The following is a 10,370-nucleotide window of genomic DNA, read 5'->3' as shown; positions in this document are numbered from 1 at the left end:
CATGTGGTGGGGCAGTTTTCTCTTGAAAAGAGTGACAGATGATTTGGAGAAGTCTTTGAAATTATGATTACTGTGGTTGAATAGAAAGAGTTAGGATGTAGCCGCATCCAAAAACTAGAGTGTCAATATTTATAAGAGCATTTTCATCTTAATAGCTGATTGTGGTTGTGGACTCCAGTATTAGTTATTATACAATACTCTATATTAAACATGGGGTCATTGACCTGGGAGTTGAAAGTCAAATAGCATTTGTTAGAGCTGTCTTGATGGGGTTCAGACACTGCAGATATGTGTTCATGTTAGGAAATTATGTAATCAATAGAGTTAGCTCAGTTACAATGTCTGCAGCCTATGTGCATCATTAAAACAAGAAACAAGACATGGTGTCAGAAGTAAACTAAACACGCCAGTGGAGGTTCTGAAACCACCGATAGAGTTTAGTTTGGAGGACAATCTCGCCAAAAACTAGAGAATGTTCTGGCAGCAATTTGAGCTGTACCTCACAGCAGGAGGCAGTGATTAAAAAAGACCATTGGGTACAATCTTCCATCTTTCTTCACATGGCGGGGAAGGAACCCTAGAAGTCTATAACAGATTCACTTTTGAAAGTGATGAGAAACAAAATCACTTGAAAGAAATAATGGGATATTTTGAAGCCTACTGCAGTCCTAAGAAAAACATAATGTATGAAAGATGCAGATTTTTTTAATGTGCACACAAAGCACTGACAACATTGGTCAGTATGTAACTGAGCTGAGAAAATGAGCTAAATCTTGTGAATTTGGAGAGATGGAAGAACCACTCAAGTCAATAGAATAATTTGCAGGATCGCAAATGACTCTCTGAGAGAATGGCTTTTGAGAGAATTTGTTCTCACACTGGAGAAAGCAATAAATATCTGCAGAGTGGCAGAGACAACGAAATTTGAGATTAAACAGATAACAGAAGATGATAAGCCATGCACAATCAAGCAGTTAGATGCAGTTAAACAGAAACAGCCCCGGGAAGGAACAAATAGACAGCCTGAAGGTAAAAAGAACAAAACTGCTATTAAAACATTTACATGCAGCCAGTGCAGAACAAAACATTTATGACATAGTTGTCCAGCATAAGGAAAGCAGTGTAAGAACTGTGATAAACTAAATCACTTTGTTAAGATATGTATATCGAAGAAAGTGCACAGAATTGCAGATGATGACACAGACACTGAAATTAAACTTTTTGTTGGTGCAGTAACAACAAATTCCAAAGAGGACGAATGGAAGGTTAGCTTAAAAATTGCCAACACGATGGTGAATTTCAAGCTTGCCACAGGTGCACAACTAAATGTCATTCCCATAAGCTTGTATTGTAAGATAAGCAAGGAAAAATGGCTAACTAACACAAAAGTGAAGCTGACTACTTATACAGACGAAAAAATTGCTGTAGAAGGCAAGTGCATACATAGTGGACTACAAAAAACAGTCTCAAGCACTTCCATTCATGGTGTGAAAACTGATGCAAAACCTATTCTTGGAATCAAAGCTTGTGAAAATCTGAAGCTAATCAAGAGAACGATGACCGTCACCATTAATGACATCCAGAGTGAGTATAAAGATGTGTTCCAGGGGATTGGCTACCTAAAAGGAGAACACACCATCAAGATTGACAAACCTGTGACACCCAAAATACACCCGCCCAGGAAAATACCAGTGTTATGACACAACAGGTGGTAAAGGCTGAGTTATTTAAAATCCCGGAGGGAAACTTTAAACTGTAACCTATATTTTCAATTGGTATGTTTTGAGTTGCAGCTCTGAATTCAGGAATAAGATTGCCAAGTCTCGAAAGGTTTTTATATCAAACTAAATGAAACATTTATTAATTTACAACAAATTAAACACATAAACACGGCTACAAATTACTACTAACATAGCTTTTTAACAAATTCCCAAATTAATCTCCACTAAGGCAACAAGAACTCCACCAAGGCAACAATAGACTTAAACAGACACCAGGCAAATAATTTCTACCGTACAAATTCAAAATGAGGTTCCTTTCAATTTGGTTCCTTTGCAGAAGGTTGTAGGCTTACAGCTGCTTAGATATTACATGCCTCTAACCTGCACATACAAACTCCTTTCTGTGAAACCCAGCCTTTCTCTTTGAATGTAAATTCTCATCGTATTGCCAGGCCCTTTGAACCCCTTTCAAAGTACCAATTTTATTAGTAATATAATCATTGCTTGATTTATCCTAGATAGGTGCAAGATTTCACTCCCACTCTTGAATGGTTTGTTCAACAAAATGCAAATGCACCCTTTACCTTACTGTTTACATCTCAAAACTACTATACATCAAAGCAGCCAGACTAGCTGGCTTTAATCCAATTAACACGCACACACACAGCTTTAAACCTCTATTTAAAAAAATAATTACCAATAACATTATATACATTAATATCTCTTCATGACAACCAGTAATGCTGAGAGACTGACTGAAAGCAGAGTTGGACAGAATGGAGAAACTTCACACCATCAAGAAAATTGAAGAACTGAACAAAGTGGGTTAATTCAATTGTAATTGTAGAAAAATCAGATGGGAATCTGCAACTCTGTCTGGATTCCAGAGACCTAAACCAGGCAGTACAAGGAGAGCATTACTAGCTGCCCACAGTAGGAGAGATCACATGCAAGCTAGCTGATGCTAGATACTATTCAGTCTTGGATGCAAGTTCAGGCTTCTGACCAATCAAGCTGGATGAACTCAACTTCTATCTCTGTACCTTCAACACACCATACGGGTGATACAGGTTTTACGCTTACCTTATGATATTTCAGCTCCAGAGGTGTTCCACAGAATAGTGAAGCAGCTGTTAGAGGGTGTGGAAACCTATATCGACGATGTGCTGGTCTGGGGAGTCTCATGAGAAGAACACAACCATAGACTGAGGCAGGTGCTAGCCAGAGCTAGAGAAAGGAACCTCAAGTTGAAGAAGGAAAAGCGCAAAATAGGTCTCCATGAAATCAAGTACTTGGGACATGTGCTAACAAGTGGAGGACTGAAACCAAACCAGAGTAAAATCGAAGCAGTCATGAACATGCCACCTCTAGAATGTAAGAAAGACTTGGAGAAGTTTTTGGGAATGGTGATCTATCTTGGGAAATTCATTCCGAACATGTCAGACTTGACGGTACTGCTCAGAGAACTCCTACAAAATGATGTGGAATGGCACTGGGAACAAAATCACCAGGAAGTTTGAGCAGTCTGAAGAGAACACTGAAGCAGCCACCAGTGTTAAAGTATTATGATGTCAGTCAATCAGTCTAGATCTGAGTAGATGCTTCAAAGACTAGCCTGGGAGCTGTCCTCTTGCAAAATGAGGCACCGATGGCATATGCTTTAAAGACAATGACAGAAACACAGCAGTGATATGCCCAAATAGAGAAAGAAATACTCGCAATTGTGTTTGGCCTAGAATGTTTCCACTAGTTTGTCTATGGCAGAGACGTGGAGGTAGAGTCTGATCATAAGCCTTTGGAAGCTATACTTAAAAAGCCCCCGAACTGTGCACCACCAAGAATCAAAAGATTACGAGTGCGTCCGCAGAAGTACCAGTTCAGAGTTAAATACAAGCCGGGCAAGGAAATGTACTGACTTTTAAAAAAAATATTCATTCGCGGGATGTGGGCTTCACTGGCCGGGCCAACATATATTCCCCATCCCTGGTTGCCCTTGAGAAGGTGGTGGTGAGCTGCCTTCTTGAACCACTGCAGTTTATGTGGTGTAGGTACACCCATAGTGCTGTTAGGAAGGGAGTTTCAGAATTTTGACCCAGCAACAGTGAAGGAATAGCGATATATTTCCAAGCTGGCCCACTCATCGGAGTGGAGCCCCTTCTGCTGTACAAGAGTACTAGAACTTTCATGGGAAACTTCATGCAGCAGAAGGAATACTTTTCAAGGGAGAAAAAAATCATAATTCCTGCAACACTGAGGAAAGAAATGCTGCAGCGCATACATGGAAGTCACCTCAGCATAGAAACATGCAGGAGAAGAGCTTGAGATATAATGTATTGGCCTGGAATGGGAGCACAAATTGGAGAAATGGTGAATGCATGTGCAGTGTGCCAAAAGAACAGTAAATTGCAACAAAAAGAACCACTTTAACTACAGTATTCCAGAGAGGCCCTGGCAAAAATTTGGAGTGGACTTGTTCACATTTGACAACAGTGAGTACCTACTAGCGTGTACTAGATTATTACTCAAAATTTTTTGGCGTCTTTGCTGCTGAGAAATGATAGTAAGAGCATCACTTTAGTAAATTTTATAAAATCAATTTTTGCTTGCCACGGTATAATTGAAATGCTCATCTAGGATAACAGTCCACAATTCTCAGGCACTGAATTTCACAAATTTGTACAGGATTGGGAGTTTTGCCACACTCTGTCAAGTCCCAAATATCCACAATCTCAACAGAATGTTGGAACGTACCGTGCAGACCTTAAAACACCTGTTGAAGAAGACAAAGGTGGATTGAAGAGACCCCAACCTGGCCCTGCTAGATTTCAGGAATACTCCTTTAGAGGGCATTGGTTCATCTCCAGCATGGCTCCTCATCGAGAGAAGACTAAGAACTAAGCTTCCGACTGAGCCCAACTGTTATTTCTACAGCCAGTGAACTACAGCATGCAGGACCTGCTCAAACTGAGGCAGAAGAAGAAGGAACAGTTTGAGTGAGGCACCCAACCTCTGCCTGAACTGGGACTGATTACTGGGATGGCAAGATTGTCGTATGAGGAGAGATTGGGCTGATCAGGCCAGTATTCATTGGCATTTAGAAGAATGAGATGGCATCTCATTGAAACTTATAAAATTCCGACAGGGCTGGACAGACTAGATGCAGGGATGATGTTTCCTCTGGCTGGGGGATCTAGAACAAGGGGCAACAATCTCAGGATACAGGGTAGGCCATTTAAGGCTGAGATGAGGAGAAACTTCTTCACTCAGAGGGTGGTGAACCTGTGCAATTCTCTATCACAGAGCACTGTGGAGGCCTAGTCACTGAATATATTTAAGAAGGGAATAGATTTATAGACTCTAAAGACATCAAGGGGTATGGGTAGAGAGCGAGAGTATGGCACTGAGAAAGGATCAGCCAGCGGAGCAGGTTTGAAGGACCGAATGATCTACTTCTGCTTATATTTTTCAGTGTTTTTATGCTTCTATGACCTAAACATGGGAGAGACAGTGTGGACTCAGCACGAAGGGATCTGAAATCCTGCTGTTGTCACAGGAATCACAAGAGAACCAAGGTCTTACATAGTGTTGACTCCAAATGGAGAAACCAAAAATACTTATGGAAAAAAATTGAAACGTAACCCTGCTGTGAAACAGAAAGTGTAACCAAAGATCAAAAACCAAAATGCACCAGTGAAGCAACAGATAACAAAGCCTGAGAGTCCTGAAAACTATTCAAGGGGTGATAGTGACACAGAGCTGGAGAAGACCCCTTGTCCTTCAAAATCACTTCTATCACTATTCAGAACATCTAGTGGAAGAATTATGAAAAAACCTCAGAGATACAGAGGTGAGTAAAAGACAAAATAAACTGATCAAAACAGTGTGACAAAGAATAGATAAGAGACTTTGTGTACTTGAGTTGCATGAACTTTTTTTTAAAAAGGGAAATGTCATGATAATAGCTGATTGTGGTTGTGGACTCCAGTATTAGATACTATATGAAACTGTGTATTATATACGGGGGTCACCTGACCTGTGGGTTGAAGGTCAGATAGCACATGTTGGAGCCTGTCTTGATAGAGTTTAGACACTGCAGATATGTGTTCATGTTAGGAAATTATTTTATCAAAAAAGTTAGCTCAGCTACAGAGTCAATGGCCTGTGTGCATCATTAAAAAAAAGACAATCATTACCATCTAATAAGGAATTGAGGAGAAAATCATTCACTCAGAGATTAGTGAGCATGCGGAATTAAGTACCACATGCTGGCTGAGGTGAATTGCTAGATACATTTAAGGGGATGCTAGATAAATACATAAAGGAAAACGAATCGAAGGATATGTTTGGGTGAGATGAAGTAGAGTGGGAGGAGGCTTGTGTGAATCATGAACACTGGTATAGCTTGCTTGGGCTGAATGACCTGATTCTCTGCTGTAAATTCCGTCCAGTAACAAGATGACATCACAAGGTCGGAACAGCTGCAGCAGACATGGAAGAAATCAGGTGCAGGAGCAGGGACTACCACCTACCTGGAGAGCGAATTGCAGAGTTCTGGGGTGCTACAGCGTTTGGAAGAAAAAGTGGAAATAAAATACATCAAACAATTACACCACAAGAAAGCTGTGAGCTGGTGACTGGTGAGTATTGCTGTTTGCCCTCCCTTCAAAGTTAGGGAGTGAGTCTAAGCAGTTTGGAGATTAAAAATGTTAAAAATTTAAGTAAAACGTTCAGTTAACTTCCCTATATTTAAATGATGCTAACCAAAGGGAAGTGAGTAGCTGGTGAGTCTTTTTTTTAATTTTTAGTAGTAAGGTTTATTGATACTAGTACAATTTATTATTAGTATTAGAAGGTTTATTGATGGATAGGTTTGTTAGTTGGAAGGTTTATTATGTAATAGACAGAGGGATGGCAGGGCTGCACTGATCTCTAAAATATACATCCTGTGCCATGTGGGAAGACCAGGATGCTTACTGTGTCCCGGGTAATCATATGTACAGAAAGTTTCATCAGTCGCAGAAGTTCAAGCTCCAGGTTTCCGAGTTTGAATAGCAGCTGACTAGCATCATTGTGGTGCATTTGTGAGGTTGAGAGCTTCGTGGACAGCATGCTTAAGAGTAAATATGGAGAGAGGGAATGGGTGGCCACCCCCACTCTCCACCCACTAATTAATGTTTGTTTTTTCTTAAGTTATTCTTTCATGGGATGTGGCCATCACTGGCTAGATTAGCATTTATTGCCTATGCCTAATTGCCCTTGAGAAGGTAATGGTGAGGGACCTGAATGTATATGTGCATAAGTCATTGAAGTTGGCAAGACAGGTTGAGAGCATGGTTAATAAAGCATACAGTATCCTAGGCTTTATCAATAGAGGCACAGAGTAAAAAAAGCAAGGAGGTCATGTTAAACTTCTATAGTACACTTGTATATTCACTGAAAAATCCTGTTGGGCCATTGTGGGAGTGTGTTTAGTATTGACCAATTTCAGCATTTGTCCTTGTTACAGCAATGTTAGATCAGTATGAGACCAGGAGAGAGGCAGCAACAGCAGTTTCCAGTGACCTTCTTATACCTCTCTCGCAATTTTCCTATATTACTATAACAAGTGGAGGGGGATTATGGCTGAGCCAAATTAAGGAGGGACAAGAGGAAAACTTGGACCTCACAAAGCTGAGGAAATAAGTTGTAACTCCCCTGCAAAGCTGTATTAACATGGACGCACCCTCTTGTTCTCCACTCAACCTCTGCTTCAGCAACCTCTCTCAGTGGCACTGCCGAGGCTACAGAGCTGCCGGCCTCTGATTGGGCCAGTCTGCTGTCCTTAATTGGATAGCAGACCTAGTGATGACCAATTAAGAGAATGCTGCTGCTGAAATTGCCATCATGGTCATGCTGGCCGCCCATGGGAGCTTAGGATCCAGATTCGGTCTAGGCATTGAGCAGGAGTCAAAAGAATATGTTTCTTGAGGAATCTTTTTGAGACTTTGTCAAGGGCTACTTTTTGATTTTGTGGGGGCTACTTTTGGATTTAATGGGCCTCTTCTTTCATTATTGCTAACCCCTTTATTAAGTGATGCAGTTGGGTAGTAACATTCCTTCCAGATTTGTGTTGATTTTTTTTTTAGTTTCTGAGCAAGTTTTCCGATCAAGCGCTGGGAAAAGTGAGATGTAATAAGTTTTAAGCAAGTGAAAGGAGTGAGGGTGGATAAAGAATGAAAGGGAAGATCTGTGATCGGGTTGAAGACAGGAGAGGTTAAATAACAAAAGTGTTAATGTGCCAGGCCAAAAGGAGTAGCAATGGGGCAAGTAAAGAAACAAGAAAGGTTAAGAATGTTTATAGACGAGGTGTGAATGGCAGAATGATGCTCTGTTGCTGTCCATCCAAAAGCAAAAAACAAACAAACTGGAGTAAAATTGAAACTTGCATAGGCAAAGAAAACAAAAAGGGGCAAAGCTTCTGGTCTGAAATTGTTGAACACAGCACTTGAGTGCAGAAGGCTGTAAAAGTGCCTAACCAAAAGATGTGTTTTTTTCCTTCTGGTTTCTATCATGGGATTTGTGCATAGCCAGCAAGGCCAACATTTGTTGCCCATCCCGAGTTGCTCCTGAGGAGGTGAAGGTTAGCCTTGAGCTTAAGTTGAGCTTCACTGGAACATTGCAGGAGGCTAAGGATGGAGACATTGGCATTAGATCAAGGTAGAGAATCAAAATGATTAGAGTCAAGGCAGAGGCGGATAGATTCTTGGAAAGCTAGGGGGTGATAGGGTATCAGCGATAGGTAGGATGCATATTTCAGGCTACTATTATATCTGCCATGATCTTATTAAATGGTGGAGCAGGCTCAAGGGGCTGAATGGCCTACTCCTGCTCCTTGTTCGTATGACAGGCGGCTGGAAAATCTGGGTCATGTTTGCATATTGAATGGAGGTGTCCTGTAATGCGATCACCCAAACTGCATTTGGTGTTCCCAATGCAGAACAGACTGCATTATGAGCAGTGAATACATTATACTGAATTGAAAGAAGTGCAAGTAAATCTCTGTTTCAACTGGAAGGGTGGTTTAGGGCCTTGGATGGTGAGGAGATAGGAGGTGAAAGGGCAGATGTTGCATTTCCTGCGCTTGGCTGGAAAGGTGCTGTGATAAGAGGAGGGAATGTTGGAGGTGATTGAGGAGTGGACCAGGGAGCGGCAAAGCGACTGAAACTGGGGCAGGGGGAAGATGTGTTTGGTGGTGGCATCACACTGGGTGAGGATGATCTATTGAACATGGAGGGTGGTGGGGTGGAGGAGAGTGAGGACAAGGGGAACCTTTTGAGATAGAGAAACTGGGAGAATGGATTGGAATTTTTAAAGGAAACTGGGTGTGAGGAAGTGTAGGCAAGGTTGTGAGGGACATCTGTCACATCTGTTTTGATAATGTAACCTGCCATACCAGCGCTATTTATATAGCTTCCTTTGTCCTCAACCAAGGTTCCCCCCACCCACATGGTTGAACCTCTTCCTGCAGATTAAGACAGTCACACTCCTGGATCTATTTTCTGCAGTATTTGGAAATTATCTTAATGAGGAATGTTCTGACTTCTCTTAGACATAAGTGAAGTTTGTAAATTGTGTAACTGTTTCATTAGAACATTTAGAAAAAATAAACTCACTCAAATACATGGACAAGCCACAAGTTCAGTATGTCAGCCTTGAACCTGTGCTGTTAGATACTGACGCATGAACACTTAAAGTATTTGTCTGAAATTCCACACTCCATTTTTTTTTCTCGAAGTGTTAACTGACTTCCTTTAAATGACTCCCTTTCAGTTAAAAATAGCAGAGAACGGAATTGGAAGAATGTGCTGATACACTTAATTTCAGTGCTGTGGTTATGCATCTTTAAACATTGTAACTGTGGATTCTCTTCTCAGGTGAAACACTTCATCAGTTTTTTCTAATGATGAAAGGAAGATGCTTCATTCTTGTGTTCCTACTGACTTTTCGTACTGTAATGTTGGGTAAGTAATGGAATCGTCAATGCAGATATTACTGCCACCTTGTTGTGAACCAAGTTGTACCTTCACCTGCTGAGCTAATTTATCGTACAAGTTGTCTCAAACAGGAAATAAGAACCCACCTATCCCTTTTCCTATGTATCCTCTAATCTATTCCCTGATTAAGTAATGCCTCAATTTTAAAATTCTTATCCTTGTTTTCAAATCCCTCTATGGGCTTGCCCCACCCTAGCTCTGTAATCTACTCCAGCCCCACAACTCACCAAGTTAATCTGGATCTTTAATCCTGGCTGTTGAGCATGCCCAAATTTAAATTTTCTACTATTGGTGACTGTGCTTTCAGCTGCCTTGGTCCTAAGCTCTGGAATTCGCTCTCTGAACTTCTCTGCCTCTCTGACTCTCTTTTCTCCTTTAAGATGGTCCTTAAAACTCCAAGCTTTTGACCATTTGCCATAATGGGGCTCAGCATCAAGTTTAGCTTTATTACTTTCATATGAAGCCTTGAGGGACACCACCATTGAACCACTGTACCACTCTATCTGAGATCACTGGTCACAATACCCATTTATCACCTGATCTGTTCATATAAAGTAAATTTGATGAGCCAGTAAATGTAAACAATAAAGAGGAAATAGTTATACTTTTTTTGTAA

General features: G+C 40.9%; 1 long non-coding RNA gene across 1 annotated transcript; it reads left to right on the top strand.

The window, feature by feature from the left end:
• The first annotated feature begins 876 nt into the window (after positions 1–876).
• Positions 877–9,723, top strand: LOC121291677. Its single transcript, XR_005946048.1, has 4 exons — positions 877–1,029; positions 5,191–5,568; positions 6,170–6,358; positions 9,635–9,723. It is a non-coding gene; the product is annotated as an uncharacterized LOC121291677 (long non-coding RNA).
• Positions 9,724–10,370: the final 647 nt, after the last annotated feature.

Source organism: Carcharodon carcharias, chromosome 19 (genome assembly GCF_017639515.1).
Source record: "Carcharodon carcharias isolate sCarCar2 chromosome 19, sCarCar2.pri, whole genome shotgun sequence".
NCBI classification, from domain to species: domain Eukaryota; kingdom Metazoa; phylum Chordata; class Chondrichthyes; order Lamniformes; family Lamnidae; genus Carcharodon; species Carcharodon carcharias.
The sequence above is the reverse complement of the archived record's forward strand: the minus strand, read 5'-3'. Positions and strand labels throughout refer to the sequence as shown.